The sequence below is a fragment of the Pristiophorus japonicus genome, chromosome 23, assembly GCF_044704955.1.
Source record: "Pristiophorus japonicus isolate sPriJap1 chromosome 23, sPriJap1.hap1, whole genome shotgun sequence".
Lineage (NCBI taxonomy): Eukaryota > Metazoa > Chordata > Chondrichthyes > Pristiophoridae > Pristiophorus > Pristiophorus japonicus.
The window spans coordinates 32,973,996-32,993,798 of NC_091999.1; the positions used below are offsets into that span (position 1 = coordinate 32,973,996).

A 19,803-nucleotide genomic window follows, 5' to 3' on the forward strand; every position below is an offset into this window, starting at 1 on the left:
CTGCAATAAATGTGTATTCTTTATTCGCTCTGGCTCAGGGTAATTGGGCTGGAGTGCGAGTTCGACACACTCTGAAACACACAGGAGGAGTGATTTAATCCAGAAAACAGTCACATCCCACAGAAAAGCGCAGGTTCAGGAAAGTCCGTGGCTGATTGGGTGTCGTGTGGCGAGAACTGAGGAGAGGCTGAGAATGAGACAATGCTCCTGCCCAACGATAGGGATAAAGATTGCGTGGAGGACATCCACAATACATACCAAGGTACGTGGCTCACAATGTTGTCCACAGACAGAGATAGGAAGAAATATTAAACAACTACTTTGCATCAGTATTTATCAGGGAGTCAACACATGTGGACATGATATTGGATGATATTAGAAATGAAATAACTGCATTTAAAATAACAAGAGTAAAATATTATATAAACTAATCAAACCGAAAATGGATAAAATGCCGGCTTCGGACAAATTACATCGAGGGAAGAGATAGCAGAGGCATTAATAAACATATTCATTATTTCGCTAGAATAAAGTGCAGTGCCAGAGGATTGGCAGATACCTAATGTAATACCAATTTTTAAGAAGTGAGGTAGAACGTGTCTGAGGAACTATAGTCCAGTTAACTTAACGTCGTTGGGAGGATAAATAATGGATTCCCTACTAAAGGAGAAAGTGGAAGAACAACTAGAATCCAAAAATGAAGAGTCAGCATGGATTATAAAAGGGAAAGTCTTGAATTGACCAAATTATTTGAATTTTTCGAAGAAGTAACAGATAGCGTAAACTAACGTAATGTAGTAGATGTAATTTATCTAGATTTCCAAAGGCCTTCGATAAGATATCCCATAATAGACTGAAAGGGCAGATGACAAATCGTAATTCCAATTAATAATAATAATTGTGATGTTTTAAAATGGAGTTAACAGATTTTTAAAATGGATCCCACAGCCTGTTTTTCAGATTGTGAGAAGCATGTGTGGGATGCCTTCCACAGAGGAGCAGATGTTCCAATTCATAGAGCAAAGGCCTTGGGAGCTGGGCACAGACACAGATAACATAGAATTTGAATTCTGTCATAAGATACAAGTTAAGTAAAAAGAATCATAACAACATGTATCCTGAATTACTAATTAAACATATAGAGGCCTGATTGGAGGAAGCAACCTACCAGATAATCATGTATTAATCAATCAGCACATATTAATTGTAACTTGCATAATTAAGTAAGACTATAATCTGAAACTGTATAAAATAAGATGTCTCTGGCAGTTTCTCTGAGCATTCATTCAAGGATAGCTCAACTGGCAGCTTGTATCTTTTATTAATAAAAACTGCATTTACTTTAAGGCAAATGGACTCCGAGTATGGTTTGAAGTTAACTCTAACAACGTGGCGCAGTCAGCAGGATCTACTGGACGGGCAGATTAGACTCAAAAAGCCAAACCAACCGAATAACAAGTGAGTAGAGAATTACCTTGAGAAATTCTCCTCGCAAAGTAACGAGAGATCCAACGAATCTGAGGTAGAGTCCATGCAGCCAGTAAATCCAGTTGAGGGGCGCGTCAGGACACTGTAAATAAAGACTGTAAGTTTTGGTACAAAAAGTACGTATACAGGAAAAGAGCTTCAGTGTAAATAGTCCCACATAAGTAAAAGCGGAAAAACAGCACTAGGTAAAAAGCCTTGGTTTAAAAAGTTCTGCTTAAGTAAAGATGGTAAAAGAGGAACTGGGGAAAAAGCCCCAATGTATGAAATGGCAAAGGAATCTGCCAAGGCCCTTGGACGGCTGAGGTATAAACTACCAGAATAGTTTCTGAGAGATAAATCTGAAAAGCTCATGAAGATGGTTAAGGCAGGATATGATGAAGGGAAAAAGATCATTTTAAAAGCCGAAAAGATGAATAGAAAGATACCCGAAGGTGAGATGGACAGCTAAAGTGACAAAAGACCACAGGATGTAAGTATAAAAATAGATATAGATGACAGAAGGGAATGGACAGAGGAATTTGGCCCAAATTTGTATCCCCCACTAATAGGGTTATGATTAGGACCTGAGGAAAATAAAGTAATGATTGGGGGCCAGAAGGCTCACTTAGTAGATATTTTCCCGAAGTCCACAACAAAAACTATTATGACTTTCTTAAGTGAAGTATGGATACAAAAATAGAGCCGGCCAAACAATAAGCTTTGTTGAATGAAGAGAGATTTTTGGGATTGTCTGTCTTTGAATGAAAGTGCTTGTGTGATTTTGGACTTCGGAATATTTGAGTTGGGAGTTAATGAATTTTTCATGTGTCTGAAAGCCTGCTTCAGAAAGTGGTAGAGCTATCTGTTGTTATGGCCCCAACCACTTTTTCAGACAGAGTTAATTTGTTTTAACCCTTTGCAGTGTTGTCCTGTATGAAGGAAGTTTTAAGAAAGTGTGAACCTAGAATTGAATTACATTTTAATTTAGAAACCCAGGTGTGGATTTATTCAGATGATATGTTATGGAGCTAGGAAATGCACAAAGGATAGGTTTGTTGAGCAAAAGATAAAAAATGTGTGGTCCCGATGGTTTAAAAAAAAAATTTCGACACGCTCATTTGTCAAAAGAAAACATGTAATCATTGATTACATTTGTTTGAAAGACAATACATTTAGTCTAGGAACGAGATAAAGAATGGAGAAGGTAAATTGTAATGCCTTAAAAAAGAATCCTGCATGGGTGTCTCAAGGCTGCGTGCTTGGGAAGTACGCCCCCATATTTCTTTTTGTAAAATCATGATACGAAAGCTTCGAGCTCAGTAAAAAGATTTTTAAATAAAAGATTGGCATATTTGAGTTGGGATTTTGAGATATTTCTGGTGATTCTCCTTGATAAACATTTTGGTTGTATTGGAAAATCTTGGGTTTGGAAAGACTTTTAATAAAAGTAAACATACTGCGTCAGACGCTGAAGCTCAAAAAGATTAAATTTATGAGATACTGTATCACAAAATTGAAGTTACAACGCAAAAGATTAGAGTTTTTGATGTTCATCTTCTGAAACAGAAGTTTGGCACGTAATTATAAAACAAGTACTTTGCATTCTGTGATCTATGAATCACTACAAAGCATAAATGATAAGTCCGATTAAAAAACCATATTTGACATTTCATAATCCAACAAAAAATACAAATACTAGAAAAGGGGAGCAGAAATCAGGATGGGAGCAGTGAATAGTTAATTTTGTTGTGAATATTTCAAGTACCACTGTTTAAGAAAATACACAACAAAATGAAATACATTTAACATAAAAAGTTAAATCTGATCTCATTAAAGAAAAATAAAACTATAATGTTTGAAAACAATATAGAAATACCTTCAGGGATCAGGTCAAACTCCTGGGCAAGTGGGGAGCTATCTGCGAAAGTTAAAAGGAATTTTGGAAAAAATTAAATGTTAAAACGGCAGGCTTTAGCAGTTTAGAACAAAGGAAAATATAAGTTGAACTTGTGACTTAAGATACAGTGATTGAAGAACCACAGAAAGTGAGACATAAAGGCTTTGAAACTGGAACATTTGAGATAACGGAAAGCAACAATCAAAGCCTCCGTGCTAGACTCTGTTCCAGTTATGGAAAAATCATTTAAGATAACGGAAAGCAGGATTTAAAGTAAATCCCAAAAAGGCACAAATCGGACAAGCTGTGGTACAGTACCTGGGACATGAAATATCCCAAGGAACTCGGACCATGTCCAATGACAGGAAGGAGGACATTAGGATTATGCCCCGACCAAAACCAGCCTGAGGGGTTTGTAAGGTACTGGGGTTCTTTAGCTATTGCAGGAATGTTGTGCCTAACCACAGCAATTGCAGAACCAATACAGTGGCTAGTGAAAGGAAAATCCGGTTGAAATGGAAATGGTAAGACTCTAACTAAAACCTGGAATATCCAGGATGTGTTTTATCAACGGAATATAAACGTGATCATCACCATCCTTCAGATTGTACAAGGACAAGCTACAAGGCTGCCCCGAGGTTGCCCAGAAGCATTTAACCACAGCGGAGGGTACAACAAATACGTAAATCAGCCTCTAGAGGGCGACATCTAAGTATCAGGAGCGTTTGTCTTGAAGACATAAGATAAGTGTGTAAAAAATGTTAGCTGAATATTGTAAACAAGGGGAATTAAACTTGGGAAATTGCCTGGTAGTTAAACCTGGAACAGAAGTAATGTTGTTATTTGACAATGTGCAGCATGAAATGGTACCTGTGAGTATAAATGAATCAGCCCTATACCTGCCAGAAAAAATTAGCCACAAGACTAAAGCGTTGTAAATACGATTGCTAGACACAATCCTGAGAATAGCTAGTGACACATCAGGAGGAAGAGAGTAACACAAGAAGCTGAGACACAAAGAAGGAAGACAGAGGAGATTTACAGCGAATGAAGTATTAACTTTACAGGGACATTTCTAGTAAATGCACCAGATATACAGGCGATCCAGACACGTGTAGATAGTTTGAGGGGAACAACGGAGGTACTAATCAGGAAACAGACCAGGATTGGGATAGAATCTTCAGAGTTAGGATCTAAAAGATCCAAAAAAAATGCTAGAGGGTGTATCCGTATTGGAAGGCCATGCACGAAAAATTAAAGAGCAAAATAAGCAGGAATTGAGAGGACGATGCCGAGGACAGGAAAATAGACACATGTCATGCCTATGGTAGATGGATGATTGGTCAGGTGAGACACAATATGGATCAGATACAAAGCGGGCGAGTTAAAGTTTCAATAAATAGCACCCAGTTGAAAGAAATGGCACAGCACACTGGGCCATTAGATGCATGCACCATGAAACATAGAAACATAGAAAAAAGGTTGCAGGAATAGGCCATTCGCCCCTTCGAGCCTGCACCAACATTCAATAAGATAATGGCTGATCATTCACCTCAGTACCCCTTTGCTGCTTTCGCTCCATACTCCTTGATCCCTTTACCTCAAGGGCCATATCCAACTCCCGCTTGAATATATCTGATGAACTGGCATCAACAACGTTCTGTGGAAGAGAATTCCACAGGTAACAACTCTCTGAGTGAAGAAGTTTCTCCTCATCTCGGTCCTAAATGGCTTATCCCTTGTCCTTAGACTGTGACCACTTGTTCTGGACTTCCCCAACATCGGGAACGTTCTTCCTGCATTCAACTTGCCCAGTCCATGCAGAATTTTAAGTTTCTGAGGTCCCCTCTCATTCTACTAAACTCCAGTAAATACAGACGCAGTCGATCCAATCTCTCCTCATATGTCAGTCCTGCCATCCCGGAAATCAGTCTGGTGAACCTTCGCTGCACTCCCTCAATAGCAAGAACGTCCTTCCTCAGATTAGAACTAAACTGAATACAGTTTTCCAGGTGAGGCCTCACCAAGGCCCTGTACAGCTGCGGCAAGACCGCCCTGCTGCTATATTCAAATCCCCAAGGATATTGGGCCAACATGCTATTTGCCTTCTTTCTGTCTGCTGCACCTGCATGCCAATCTTCAATGACTGATGTACCATGACACCCGGATCTCGTTGCACTTCCTCTTTTCCGAATCTGTCGCCATTCAGATAATATTCTGCCTTCGTGTTTTTGCCACCAAAGTGCATAACCTCACATTTATCGTTATTACAGAAATCTGCCACGCAATTGCCCACTCACCGAACCTGTCCAAGTCACTCTGAACCCTCTTAGCATCCTCCGCACATATCACACCGCCATCCAGCAGAATGTCATCTGCAAAATTGGAAATATTATGCACAATTCTTTCATCTAATTCATTGATGTATATTGTAAATTACTGGGGTCCCAGCACTGAGCCCTGCGGCACCCAACTAGTCACTGCCTGCCATTGTGAAAAGGAACCGTTTATCCCGACTCTGCCAACCAGTTCTCTATCCACATCAATACATTACCTCCAATGCCATGTGCTTTAATTTTGCATATCAACCTCTTGTGTGGGACCTTGTCAAAAGTCTTTTGTAAGTCCCACTGCACCACATCCACTGGTTCTCCCCTGTCCGCTCGACTCGTTACATCCTCACAAAATTCTAAAAGATTTGTCAAGCATGATTTCCCTTTCATAAATCCATGCTGATTTGGACCGATCCTGATAGTGCTTTCCAAATGTGCTGCTGTTTCATCTTTAATAATTGATTCCAACATTTTCCCCACCACTGATATTCAGGCTAACTGGTCTATAATTACGTGTTTTCTCTCTCCCTCCTTTTTCAAAATGTGGTGTTACATTCGCTACCCTCCAGTCCATACGAACTGATCTAGACTTGATGGACTGTTAGAAAATGATCACCAATGCATCCACTATTTTTAGGGCCACTTCCTTAAGTATTCTGGGATGCAGACCATCAGGCCCAGGGGATTTATCGACCTTTAGTCCCACCAATTTTCCGAACATAATTTCCCACAAATAAGGATTTCCTTCAGTTCCTGCTTCTCACTAGCCCCTCGGTCACGTACTATTTCCAGAAGGTTATGCGTGTCTTCCTTCGTGAATGCAGAGCCAAAATATTTGTTCAACTGGTCGACCGTTTCTTTTTTCCCCATTATAAATTCACCTGAATCTGACTGCAAGGGACCTACGTTTGCCTTCACTAATCTTTTTCTCTTCACATATCTATAGAAGTTTTTATGTTCCCAGCAAGCTTCCTCTCATACTCTATTTTCCCCCTCCGAATTAAACGCTTTGTCCTCCTCTGCTGAATTCTCAATTTCTCCCCGTCCTCAGGTTGATGCTTTTTATGACCAATGTATATGCCTCTTCCTTGGATTTAACACTATTCTTTATTTCCCTTGTTAGCCACGGTTGAGCCACCTTGCCCGTTTTATTTTTTTACTCCAGACAGGGATTTCCAATTGTTGAAGTTCATCCATGTGATTTTAAATGTTTTCCATTGCCTATCGGCCTCAACCCTTTTAAGCATCATTTCCCAGTCTATTCTAGCCAATTCATGTCTCATACCATCGAAGTTACCTTTCCTTAAGTTCAGGACCGCAGTCTCAGAATTAATTGTTTCACTCTCCACCTTAACAAAGAATTCTACCTTATTATGGTTACTCTTCCCCAAGGGGCCTCGCACAACAAGATTGCTAATTAGTGCTTTCTCATTACACATCAACCAGTCTAGGATGGCCAGTCCTCCAGATGGTTCCTCAACATATTGGTCAAGTAAAACATCCCGTATACACTCCAGCAAATCCTCCTCCACAGTATTGCTACCAGTGTGGTTAGTCCAAACTATATGTAGATTAAAGTCGCCCAATAAACTTCTGTACCTATATTGCACACATCCCTGCTTTCTTGTTTGATGCTGTCCCCAAACTCACTACTATTGTTTGGTGATACACAACTCCCACTAGCGTTCTCTTCCCTTTGATATTCCGCAGCTCCACCCACACAAAATCCACGCGAATGTCCTTCCTTACTATTGCGTTAATTTACTCTTCAACCAGCAATGCCACCCCACCTGCTTTTCCTTTCTGTCTATCCTTCCTGATTGGTGAATATCCCTGGATGTTGCGTTCCCAGCCTTCGTCACCCTGGAGCCATTTCTCCGTGATGCAAATTACATCATATTCATTAATTGCTGCCTGTGCAGTTAATTTGTCCACCTTATTACGAATACTCCTCGCATTGAGGCACAGTGCCTTCAGGCTTGTTATCTTACCAAACCTTGTCTCTTTATAATTTGGCTTCAATGTGGCCCTTTTTGATTTTTGCCTTGGGTTTCTCTGCCCTCCACATTTACTTTTCAGCATCCATTATACTTCCCCCTGTCTCCCTGCATAGGTTCCCATCCAACTGCCATATTCGTTTAACCCCTCCCCAACAACACAAGCAAACTCTCCCCCGTGGACATTGGTTCTGCCCAGGTGCAGAGCGTCTGGTTTGCACTGGTCCCAGCTCCCCCTGAACCGTTTCCAATGTCCCAGGAAATTGAATCACTCCATTCTGCACCACACATTCATCTGAGCTATCCTGCGATTCCTACTCTGACGAGCAGGTGTCAGTGGCAGCTATCCTGCAATTGCTACCTTTGAGGTCCTATTTGTTAATTTAGCTCCAGGCTCCCTAAATTCAGCTCGTAATTCCTCAGACAGAGTGAGTCAGACTCAAACACAAACACATGAAGAGCTCTCTTAAAACAGAGAGTGAGAGGCACAGAAACATTGCATAATCCCATTTCTTTGTCAGTTGAGAATGTTATAAAGTCATCGACATGTACAGATTCAACAGAATACATTTGCGTATTACTGAGCAGAATGGGAGGAAATCGGTTTCAATTTAAAGATTTACCAAGAGTGGGGTATCGAACCCACACAGTTACACACCCATTGGATTTTACGTCCAACGCCTAAACCACTCGGCCATCCTGGTTTTGTCAGTATTTGGATTTTGTCTCTGTGAGAATATGGGCTGCAGCTCCACTCTCACAGACAGAGGTTTTCAATGAGCATTTTCAAATATTTACAGCAATATTGACACAGGGGCAACTCTCCTATTCTTTTTCGAGTAATGCTCTGGGAACTTTCACATCCACCCAAGGGTGCAGACGGAGCTTCAATTTAATATTTCATCCGAAAGTCAACAGCTTCAACAATGCAAAATTGCCCAAGTACTGTATTTGAGTGTCAGCCAAGATTAAATGCTCAAGTCTCAGGGGAAGGACTGACACACACAACCTCCTGATTCAGCCGAGAATGCTGCCACTGAACCAAATCTCACATCCGTATTACTTTCCCCAAGTCTTTTCATAAAGTTCCAGGACATTTGAAGCAATATTCAACATTTTGAAAAAGCTCCACCTTCATCAGGGCATTGAACCCCGACCTCACGAGTGACAGGAAGGGATACTTACTACGACACTAACGAGGAACTGACGGTCATTTGTTTTGTCAAAGCAGGAATCGAGCTGTGAACAGAACTGGACAACATGAGAAGTCGACAGGCACATTGAGAGACAGAGACAAACCGACAAACAGGGAGAGACAGACAGCGAGATAGAGACAAAGTGAGACAGAAAGTATGAGACTGAGAAGGAGAGGCAGACTGAGTGAGAAAAAGACTCAAACACATACATATACAGAGATGCGTGTGTATGTGCTCTTTAAAGAGAGAGAGGGAAAGAGTGAGAGAAAGACAGTGACAAAGACAGTGACAAAGAGAGAGACAGAGAAAGAGTGAGTGACAGATCGAGAGATAGGCAGAGATATAAACAGAAAATGATGAAAATACTCAGCAGGTTAGAGACAGGAACTAACAGAGACAGGCAAAGAGAGAGACAGGTAGAGACATGGACAGACAGAGAGGTTGGGAATGAGAGCGACAGTCAGACAGAAAGACTGAGAGAATCCCATTGGAACAGAACTGGACATCGTGAGAAAGAGGCAGATAAGTTGAGAAACAGGGAAACGGGGAGAGACAGACTGTGAGATAGAGACAAAGAGAAACAGAGACTTTGAGACTGAGATGGAAGGTCAGACTGAATAACAGAATGGCTCATACACGTACATATACAGAGATGTGTTTGTGTGCTCCATAAAGAGAGGGAGGCAAATAGTTGTGGGGTTCGAACCCGCGCAGTTATAATTCCATTGGATTTTAAGTCCAACACATTAACCACTCAGCCATCCTGGGCCTGGCAGAAACGGGCTTTGTCTCTGTCAGAATTTGGGCTTCAGCGCCACCCCCACAGACACACACACACACAGAGGGTTTCAGCGAGGATATTCGAACATTTTTAGTGATATTGACACGAGGGCAACTCTCCTATTCTTTTTCTAGTAATGCTCTGGGACCTTTCACATACATCCGAGGGTGCAGGCGGAGCTTCAATTTTACATTTCATCCGATGGTCAACAGCCTCAACAATGCAAAATTCCCTAAGTACTGCATTTGAGTGTCAGCCAAGATGATGCGCTCAAGTCTCAGGAGAGGGACTTACACACACGACCTTTTGAATGGAGCCACTGAAACAAAGCCGATACCAAAGATCACAAGCGTATTATTTTCCCCAAGTTTTTAAAAAGTTCCAGGACATACCAAATTCTTGGTGATGATTTCCATAGACAGTTGCACAGACACAGAGACATACATACAGATAGACATAGACAGACACACACACACATAAAATAACCAAAAATATACACGCATCAACATAGAAACATAGAAATTAGTTGCAGGAGTAGGCCGTTGGCCCTTCGAGCCTGCACCACCATTCAATAAGATCATGGCAGATCATTCAACCTCAGTACCTATATCCTCCTTTCCCTCCATATCCCTTGAGCTGTAAGGGCCATATCTGACTCCCTCTTCAATATATCTAATGAACTGGCTTCAACAACTTTCTGCGGTAGATAATTCCACAGGTTAACCACTCTCTGAATTAAGCTCTTTCTCCTCATCTTGGTCCTCAATGGCTTACCCCTTATTCTTAGACTGTGACCCCTGGTTCTCGAACTCCCCAGCAACAGAAACATTCTTCCTGCCTCTCACTTGTCCAATCTCGTCAGAATTTTATATGTTTCTATCAGATCCCCTCTCATTCTTCTAAACTCCAATGGATACGAGCAGAGCTGATCCAGTCTATCCTCATATGTCAATCCTGCTATCCCTGGAATCAAGCTGGTGAACCTTCGCTGTTCTCCATCAATAGCAAGGACATCCTTCCTCAGATTTGGAGACCAAAACTAACAAAATATTTAACGTGTGGCTTCACCAAGGCCCTGTACAACTGCAGGAAGACTTTCCTGCTCCTAAATTCAAAGCACCTAGCTATGAAGGCGAACATGCCATTTGCCTTCTTCACCGCCTGTTGCGCTTGCATGCCCACTTTCAATGAAAGATGTAGCATGACACCCAGATCAAGATGTACACAGAGTGCCTTAGACAAATAGACGGATAGACAGGCAGGGTCACTGTCGCTGCTTTGGCTGGCCTTTGCATTTGTCCGTCGAGAATGCTGCCACTGAACCAAAGCCAATGCAAAAGTTCGCAAACGTATTATTTTCTCCAAGTCTTTTGAAAAAGTTCCAGGACATACCAAATTCATGGTGATGATTTCCACAGACAGTTGCACATACACAGAGACATATATACTGATAGACAGACACAGACACACACACACACACTCACACACACACACACATAACCAAAAATATACAGGCACCAACGGACATGCACAGATGACTTAGACATATCGAGGGATAGACAGGCTGAGTCACTACTTTGGCTGATTTTTGCATTTTTCTATCCGTATGTATCGTGAATATTGCAGACTAATAGAAATGTGAAAAAAATGTCAGTGTTGAAAGGTGTGGGACGTTATTCCATCTATCTCAAGATCAGTTTTGCCAAAACCTGGTTAAATTGTAAAGAAAAGTGCTGAGAATTGTAGTCGGCAGGATTCGAACCTCCGCGCAGAAAACCCAAAATATTTCTAGTCCATCGCTTTAACCACTCGGCCACAATTACTGCGTCTCTGGCACTTTAAATGTTACTCAGAAAAAACTCAGTCGTCCATCTCTGTGCAGCACACGGCAACAGAATCCTGAAAAAGTCTCCGTTTGCATAAAAACCTGGAAGAGGCAATCTCCTCTTGCTGTATTTTTACTGTTCTATATTGCTCTGGAACTTTTTAATAAAATCGAAACCAAGAAACAGAAGGAAAATTCGACATTTTGAAAAAACTGCTGCGACGTCGGGAAATGGAACCCGCTTCTCCCACATAACAAGCGGGGATAATCACCACTATAGGGACGAGGGTACGGGTTTCGTTAGAGCAGTAATCGAGCTATGAACAGAAGTCGACAGACACATTGATCGACAGAGACAAACCGACAAACAGGGATAGACAGACAGCGAGAGAGAGAGACAACGCGAGACAGAAAGGGTGAGACTGAAAAGTGAGGCAGACACAGTGAGAAAAAGACTCAAACACCTACATATACAGAGATGTGTGTGTGTGATCTATAAAGAGAGAGAGGGAAAGAGTGAGAGAAAGAAAGGGACAAGGAGAGAGACAGATAGAGAGAGAGACAGATATAAACAGAAAATGATGGAAATACTCAGCAGGTTAGAGGTAGCAACGACCAGCGACAGGCAAAGAGAAAGAGATCGGCAGAAACATAGACAGACAGAGATGATGAGAAAGAGTGAGACAGTCAGACAGAGAGACTGAGTGAATCCCTTTCGAACAGAACTGGACACCGTGAGAAAGAGACAGACAGATTCAGAACCAGAGACAAACAGGGAAACAGGGAGAGACAGACAGTGAGATAGAGACAAAGAGAGACAGAAAGTTTGAGACTGAAAGGGAGGATCAGACTGAATGAGAAAACGACTCAAACACATACATACACAGAGATGTATTTGCGTGCTCCAAAATGAGAGGGGGGGCAAATAGTGATGGAATGACAGAGAAAAGGACAGGGACAAAGAGAGAGAAAAAGAGGGCGACAGATAGAGAGAAAGACAGATAGAGAGAGAGAGACATAGAGACAACACAGAAAATAATGGAAATACTTATCAGGTTAGAGACAGGGACTAACAGAGACAGGCAAAGACATGGACAGACAGAGATAATGGGAAAGAGAGAAACAGTCAGACAGAGAGTCTGAGAGAATCCCATTGCAACAGTACCAGACACCGTGAGAAAGAGACAGATTGAGAGACAGCGACAGACAGAGTGGGTCAGAGAGAGACAAAGACTCAAACACACAAACACATGCACAGCTCTCGAAAGAGAGAGAGCGGCAGAGACATGTCACAATTTCATTTCATTATCTGCTCAGAGTGTCACATTGTTACAGAAAACTAGAGATTCAGCAGATGAAAATCGGGTATCACTGAGCAGGATGGGAAAAATATCTCTTTAATTAAGGAATTACCAGGAGTGGGGTTCGAACCCACGCGGGTATAAACCCATTAGATTTTAAGTCTAAAGCTTTTCCCACTCGGCCATCCTGGCCCTGATCCTGTCAGAGGTTGGACTCTGCCTCTGCGAAAATCTGGGCTTCAGCTCCAGACATATCGGATTTCAGGGAGCATTTACAAACATTTTTCGTTATATTGACACGGGCGCAACTCTCCTATTATTTTTCGACTAAGGCTCGGGGAACTTGCACATCCACCCGAGGGTGCAGATGGAGCTTCAATTTAAAATTTCAGCTGATGGTCAACAGCTTCAAGAACGCAACATTCCCCAAGTACTGCATTTGAGTGTCAGCCAAGATTATGGGTTCAAGTCTCAGGAGTGGGACTTCCACACACAACCTCCTGATTCAGTCGAGAATGGAGCCACTGAACCAAAACCGATACCAACGTTCACAACTGTATTATTTTCCCCAAGTTTTTTAAAAAGTTCCAGGACGTACCAAATTCATGGTGATGATTTCCACAGACAGTTGGACATACACAGAGACAGACATACAGAGAGATACACAGACACACGCACACACAATAACCAAAAATATACACGCATCACCATAGAAACATAGAAATTAGGTGCAGGAATATGCCATTCGGTCCTTCGAGCCTGCACTACCATTCAATAACATCATGGCTGATCATTCAACCTCAGTACCCCTTTCCTGCTTCCTCTTTATACCCCTTCATCCCTTTAGCCGTAAGGGCAATATCTAACTCCCTTTTGAATATATCTAATGAACTGGCCACAACGACTTTCTGCAGTGGAAAATTTCAGAGGTTATCCACTCTCTGAGTGAAGACGTTTCTCTTCATCTCGGTTTCTAAATGGCTTACCCCTTACTCTTAGACTGTGATCCTTGGTCTCGAACTCCCCAGCAGCGAGAACATTCTTCCAGCCTCTAAGCTGTCCAATTTCGTCGTAATTTTTCATGTCTCTTCTGGTCTCCTCTCATTCTGCTAAACTCCAGTGGATACCAGCCCAGTTCATCCAGTCTGTCCTCATATGTCAGTCCTGCCATCCCGGGAATCATGCTGGTGAACTTGCGCTGTACTCCCTCAATATCAAGGACGTCCTTCCTCAGATTCGGAGACCAAAACTGAACACAGTATTCCAGGTGTGGCCTCACGGAGGCCCTTTTCAAATGCAGTAAGATCTCCCTGCTCCTATACTCAAATCCCCTAGCTATGAAGGGGAATATCCCATTTGCCTTCTTCACCATCTGCTGCACCTGCATACCAACAATCAATGACTGATGTACCATGGCACCCAGATCAAGATATACAAAGATTGCCTTAGACAAATAGATGGATAGACAGGCAGGGTCACTGTTGCAACTTTGGCTGTCTTTTGCGTTTTTCGGTCGAGGATACTGCCACTGAACCAAAGCCGATACCAAAGTTCACAACCGTATTATTTTCCCCAAGACTTTTTAAAAAGTTTCAGCACATACCAAATTCATGGTGATGATTTGCACAGACAGTTGCACATACACAGAGACATATATACAGAACGACAGACGCAGAGACACACACACATAACCAAAAATATACTCGCACCAACAGACATGCCTTCGACATACAGAGGGATAGACAGGCTGAATCACTGTCGCTAATTTGGCAGATTTTTGTGTTTTTCTATCCGTATGTATCATGAATATTGCAGTTTAATAAAAATAAAAAATAGATGTCAGTGTTGAAATGTGTGGGACATTATTCCGCCTATCTCAGGATCCATTTTGCAAAAACCTGGTTAAATTTTAAATGGAATGAAAAATGCGGTGAATTGTAGTCGGCAGGGTTCGAACCAATGCGCAGAAAACCCAAAGGATTTCCAGACCATCGCTGTAACCACTCAGCAAAACTACTGCGTCTCTGGCACTTTAAATGTTGCTCAGAAAAAACTCAGTCATCCATCTCTGTGCAGCAGACGGCCACAAAATCCTGAAAAAGTCTCCGTTGCAAAAAATCTGGAAGAGGCAATCTCCTCTTGCTGTATTTTTATTGTTCTATATTGCTCTGGAACTTTTTAATATGAATCTATACCAAGAAACAGAAGAACAATTCGACATTTTGAAAAAACTGCTTTTCCGTCAGGAAATTGAACCCGGTTCTCCCGTGTAACAGGGAAAGCATAATTACCACTATACAAACGAGGGAATGGGTGGCGCCAGTGCAGTAATCAAGCTGTGAATAGAAGTCGACAGACACATTGATCGACAGGCACAAACCGACAAACAGGGATAGACAGACAGCGAGAGAGAGACAACGAGAGACAGAAAGGGTGAGACTGAAAAGTCAGTCAGAGACAGCGAGAAAAAGACTCAAACACCTACATATACAGAGATGTGTAAGTGTGATCTATTAAAAGAGAGGGAAAGAGTGAGAGAAAGACAGTGATAAAGACAGTGACAAGGTGAGAGACAGATAGAGAGAGAGCGACAGATAGAGAAAGAGGCAAAGATATAAACAGAAAATGATGGAAATACTCAGCAGGTTAGAGACAGGAACTACCAGCGACAGGCAAGGAGAGACAGACAGGCAGAAACATAGAGAGACAGAGATGATGGGAAAGAGTGAGACAGTCAGACAGAGAGACTGAGAGAATCCCATTCGAACAGAACTGGACACGGTGAGAAAGAGACAGACACATTGAGAACCAAAGACAAACAGGGAAACAGGGAGAGACAGACAGTGAGATAGAGACAAAGAGAGACATAAAGTTTGAGTCTGAAAGAGAGGATCAGACTGAATGTGAAAAAGACTCAAACACATACATACACAGAGATGTATTTGCGTGCTCCATAAAGAGAGGGAGGCAATTAGCGATGCAGTGACAGAGAAAAGGACAGGGACAAAGAGAGAGACAAAGAGGGAGACAGATAGAGAGAAAGACAGATAGAGAGAGAGAGACATAGAGACAAAAACAGAAAATAATGGAAATACTTATCAGGTTAGAGTCAGGGACTAACAGAGACAGGCAAAGACATGGACAGACAGAGATAATGGGACAGAGAGAGAAAGTCAGAAAGAGAGTGTCAGAGAGAGGCAGACTGAGAGAGACAAAGAATCAAACACACAGACACAAACACAGCTCTCGAAAGAGAGAGAGCGGCAGAGACCGAGCGACACAGATATATTTCACAATTTCATTTCATTATCGGCTCAGAGTGTCATATCGTTACAGAAAATTGCAGATTCAGCAGTTGAGAATCGTGTATCACTGAGCAGGATGGGAAAAATCTACGTTTAATTAAGGAATTACCAGGACTGTGGTTCAAACCCACGCGGGTATAAACCCATTACATCTTAAATCCAACGCCTTTACCGCTCGGCCTTCCTGATCCTGATCCTGTCAGAGGTTGGAATCTGCCTGTGAGAATCTGGGCTTCAGCTCCACACCCACAGCGACACACAGACACATCGGATTTCAGGGAGCATTTACGAACATATTTCTTAATATTGACACGGGCGTAACTCTCCTATTCTTTTTAGACTAAGGCTCTGGGAACTTTCACATCCACCCGAGTGTGCAAATGGAGCTTCAATGTAAAATTTCAGCCGATGGTCAACAGCGTCAACAATGCAACATTCCCCAAGTACTGCATTTGAGTGTCAGGCAAGATGATGTGTTCTAGTCTCAGGAGTGGGACTTACACACACAACCTCCTGATTCAGTCGAGAAAGGAGCCACTGAACCAAAACCGATATCAAAGGTCACAACCGTATTATTTTCCCCAAGTTTGTTAAAAAGTTCCAGGACGTTTCAAACTCATGGTGATGATTTCCATAGAGAGTTGCACATACACAGAAATATACATACATGTCGACAACACAGACACACGCACATACAATAACCAAAGATATACACGCATCAACATAGAAACATAGAAACATAGACATTTTGTGCAGGAATATGCCATTCGGTCCTTCGAGCCTGCACCACCATTCAATAAGATCATGGCTCATCATTCAATCTCAGTACCCCTTTCCTGCTTTCTCTCCATATCCCTTGATCCCTTTAGCCGTAAGTGCCCCTTTGAATATATCTAACGAACTGGCCTCAACGACGTTCTGCGGTAGAAAATTTCACAGGTTAACCACTCTCTGAGTGAAGAAGTTTCTCCTCATCTCGGTCCTAAATGGCTTACACCTTATTCTTAGACTATGATCCTTGGTCTCGAACACCAGAGCAACGGGAACATTCTTCCAGCCTCGAAGCTGTCCAATCTCGTCAGAATTTTATATGTTTCTATGAGATCCCCTCTCATTCTTCTAAACTCCAGTGGATACCAGCCCAGTTGATCCAGTCTCTCCTCGTATGTCAGTCCTGCCATTCCGGGAATCATGCTGGTGAACCTTCGCTGTGTTCCCTCAATAGCAAGGACGTCTTTCCTCAGATTTGGAGACCAAAACTGAACACAATATTTAAGATGTGGCCTCACCAAGGCCCTGTACAATTGCAGTAAGACCTCCCTGCTCCTATACTCAAATCCCCTCGCTATGAAGGCGAACATGCCATTTGCCTTCTTTACCGCCTTCTGCACCTGCATACCAACAATCAATGACTGATGTACCATGACACCCAGATCAAGATATACATAGGTTGCCTTAGACAAATAGATGGATAGACAGGCAGGGTCACTGTCGCTACTTTGGCTGGCTTTTGCGTTTTTCAGTCAAGGATGCTGCCACTGAACCAAAGCCGATACCAAAGTTCACAACCGTATTATTTTCCCCAAGTCTTTTTTAAAAGTTCCAGAACATACCAAATTCATGGTGATGATTTCCACAGACAGTTGCACATACACAGAGACATAGATACAGATAGACAGACACAGAGACACAGACACACACATAACCAAAAATATACATGCACCAACGGATTTGCACAGATGCCTTATACATATAGAGGGATAGACAGGCTGAATCACTGTCGCTACTTTGGCTGATTATTGCGTTTTTCTATCCGTATGTATCTTGAATATTGCAGATATTGAGATATTGCATAACAATGAGAAATAGATGTCAGTGTTGAAAGGGGTGGAACGTTCTTCTGCATTTCTCAGGATCCGTTTTGCAAAAACCTGGTTAAATTGTAAAATGGAATGAAAAATGCTGAGAATCGTAGCCGGCAGGATTCGTTCCAGCGCGGGGAATACCCAAAGGATTTCTCAACCATCGCGTTAACCACTCGGCCACAACTACTGCGTCTCTGGCACTTTAAATATTACTCAGAAAAAACTCAGTCATCCATCTCTGTGCAGCAGACGGCCACAGAATCCTGAAAAAGTCTCCGTTTGCAAAAAACCTGGTAGAGGCAATCTCCTCTTGCTGTATCTTTACTGTTCTATATTGCTCTGAAACTTTTTAACATGAATCTATACCAAGAAACAGGAGTAAAATTCGACATTTTGAAAAAGCTGCTTTTCTGTTGGGGAATTAAATCCAGTTCTCCCACGTAACAGACGGGGATACTCACCACTATACGGACGAGGATACAGGTTGTGTCAGAGCAGTTATCGAGCTGTGAACAGAAGTCTGCAGACACATTGAGAGACAGAGACAAACAGGGAGAGACAGATAGCGAGAGAGAGAGACAACGAGAGACAGAAAGGGTGAGACTGAAAAGTCAGGCAGACTCTGAGAAAAAGACTCAAACACCTACATATACAGAGATGTGTGTGTGTGATCAATAAAGAGAGAGAGGGAAAGAGTGAAAGAAAGACAGTGATAAAGACAGTGACAAGGAGAGAGACAGATAGAGAGAGAGCGACAGATCGAGACTGAGGCAAATATATAAACAGAAAATGATGGAAATTCTCAGCAGGTTAGAGACAGGAATTACCAGCGACAGGCAAAGAGAGACAGATAGGCAGAAACATAGACAGACAGAGATGATGGGAAAGAGTGAGACAGTCAGACAGAGAGACTGAGACAATCCTATTCGAACAGAACTGGACACCGTGAGAAAGTGACAGACACATTGAGAAACAGAGAAAAGGACAGGGACAAAGAGAAAGACAAAGAGGGCGACAGATAGAGAGAAAGACAGATAGATAGAGAGAGACATAGAGACAAAAACAGAAAATAATGGAAATACTTATCAGGTTAGAGACAGGGACTAACAGAGACAGGCAAAGACATGGACAGACAGAGATAATGGGACAGAGAGAGACAGTCAGACAGAGAGTCTGAGAGAATCCCACTGCAACAGAACTAGACACCGTGAGAAAGAGACAGATTGAGAGACAGAGACAAACAGAGAAACAGGGACAGACAGAGTGGGTCAGAGAGGTAGACTGAGAGAGACAAAGACTCAAATACACAAACATAAACACAGCTCTCTAAAGAGAGAGAGCGACACAGATACATTTCACAATTTCATTTCATTATCGGCTCAGAGTGTCACAGAGTTGCAGAGTTACAGAAAATTGGAGATTCAGCAGATGAAAATCGGGTATCACTGAGCCGTATGGGAAAAAACTCTGTTTAATTAAGGAATTACCAGGAGTGGGGTTTGAACCCACGGGGCAATAAACCCATTACATTTTAAGTCCAACGCCTTTACCACTCGGTCATCCTGGTCCTGATCCGGTCAGTGGTTGGACACTGCTTCTGTGAGAATCTGGGCTTCAGCTCCACCCCCACAGCGACACACAGAGACATTGGATTTCAGGGAGCATTTACGAACATTTTTCGTAATATTGACACGAGCCCAGCTCTCCGATTCTTTTTCGACTAAGGCTCTGGGAATTTTCACATCCACACGAGGGTGCAGATGGAGCTTCAATTTAAAATTTCAGCCGATGGTCAACAGCTTCAACAATGCAACATTCCCCAAATACTGCATTTGA

General features: G+C 42.2%; 3 non-coding genes across 3 annotated transcripts; all 3 read right to left on the bottom strand.

Annotated features, from left to right (window-relative positions):
- Positions 1-8,314: 8,314 nt before the first annotated feature.
- trnal-uaa (transfer RNA leucine (anticodon UAA)) lies at positions 8,315-8,398 on the bottom strand. Its single transcript has one exon. It is a non-coding gene; the product is annotated as a tRNA-Leu (tRNA).
- Positions 8,399-12,906: 4,508 nt separating this feature from the next.
- On the bottom strand, positions 12,907-12,989 carry trnal-uaa (transfer RNA leucine (anticodon UAA)). Its single transcript has one exon. It is a non-coding gene; the product is annotated as a tRNA-Leu (tRNA).
- A 6,462-nt stretch (positions 12,990-19,451) lies between these two features.
- On the bottom strand, positions 19,452-19,534 carry trnal-uaa (transfer RNA leucine (anticodon UAA)). The gene has a single exon. It is a non-coding gene; the product is annotated as a tRNA-Leu (tRNA).
- Between the last annotated feature and the right edge of the window lie 269 nt (positions 19,535-19,803).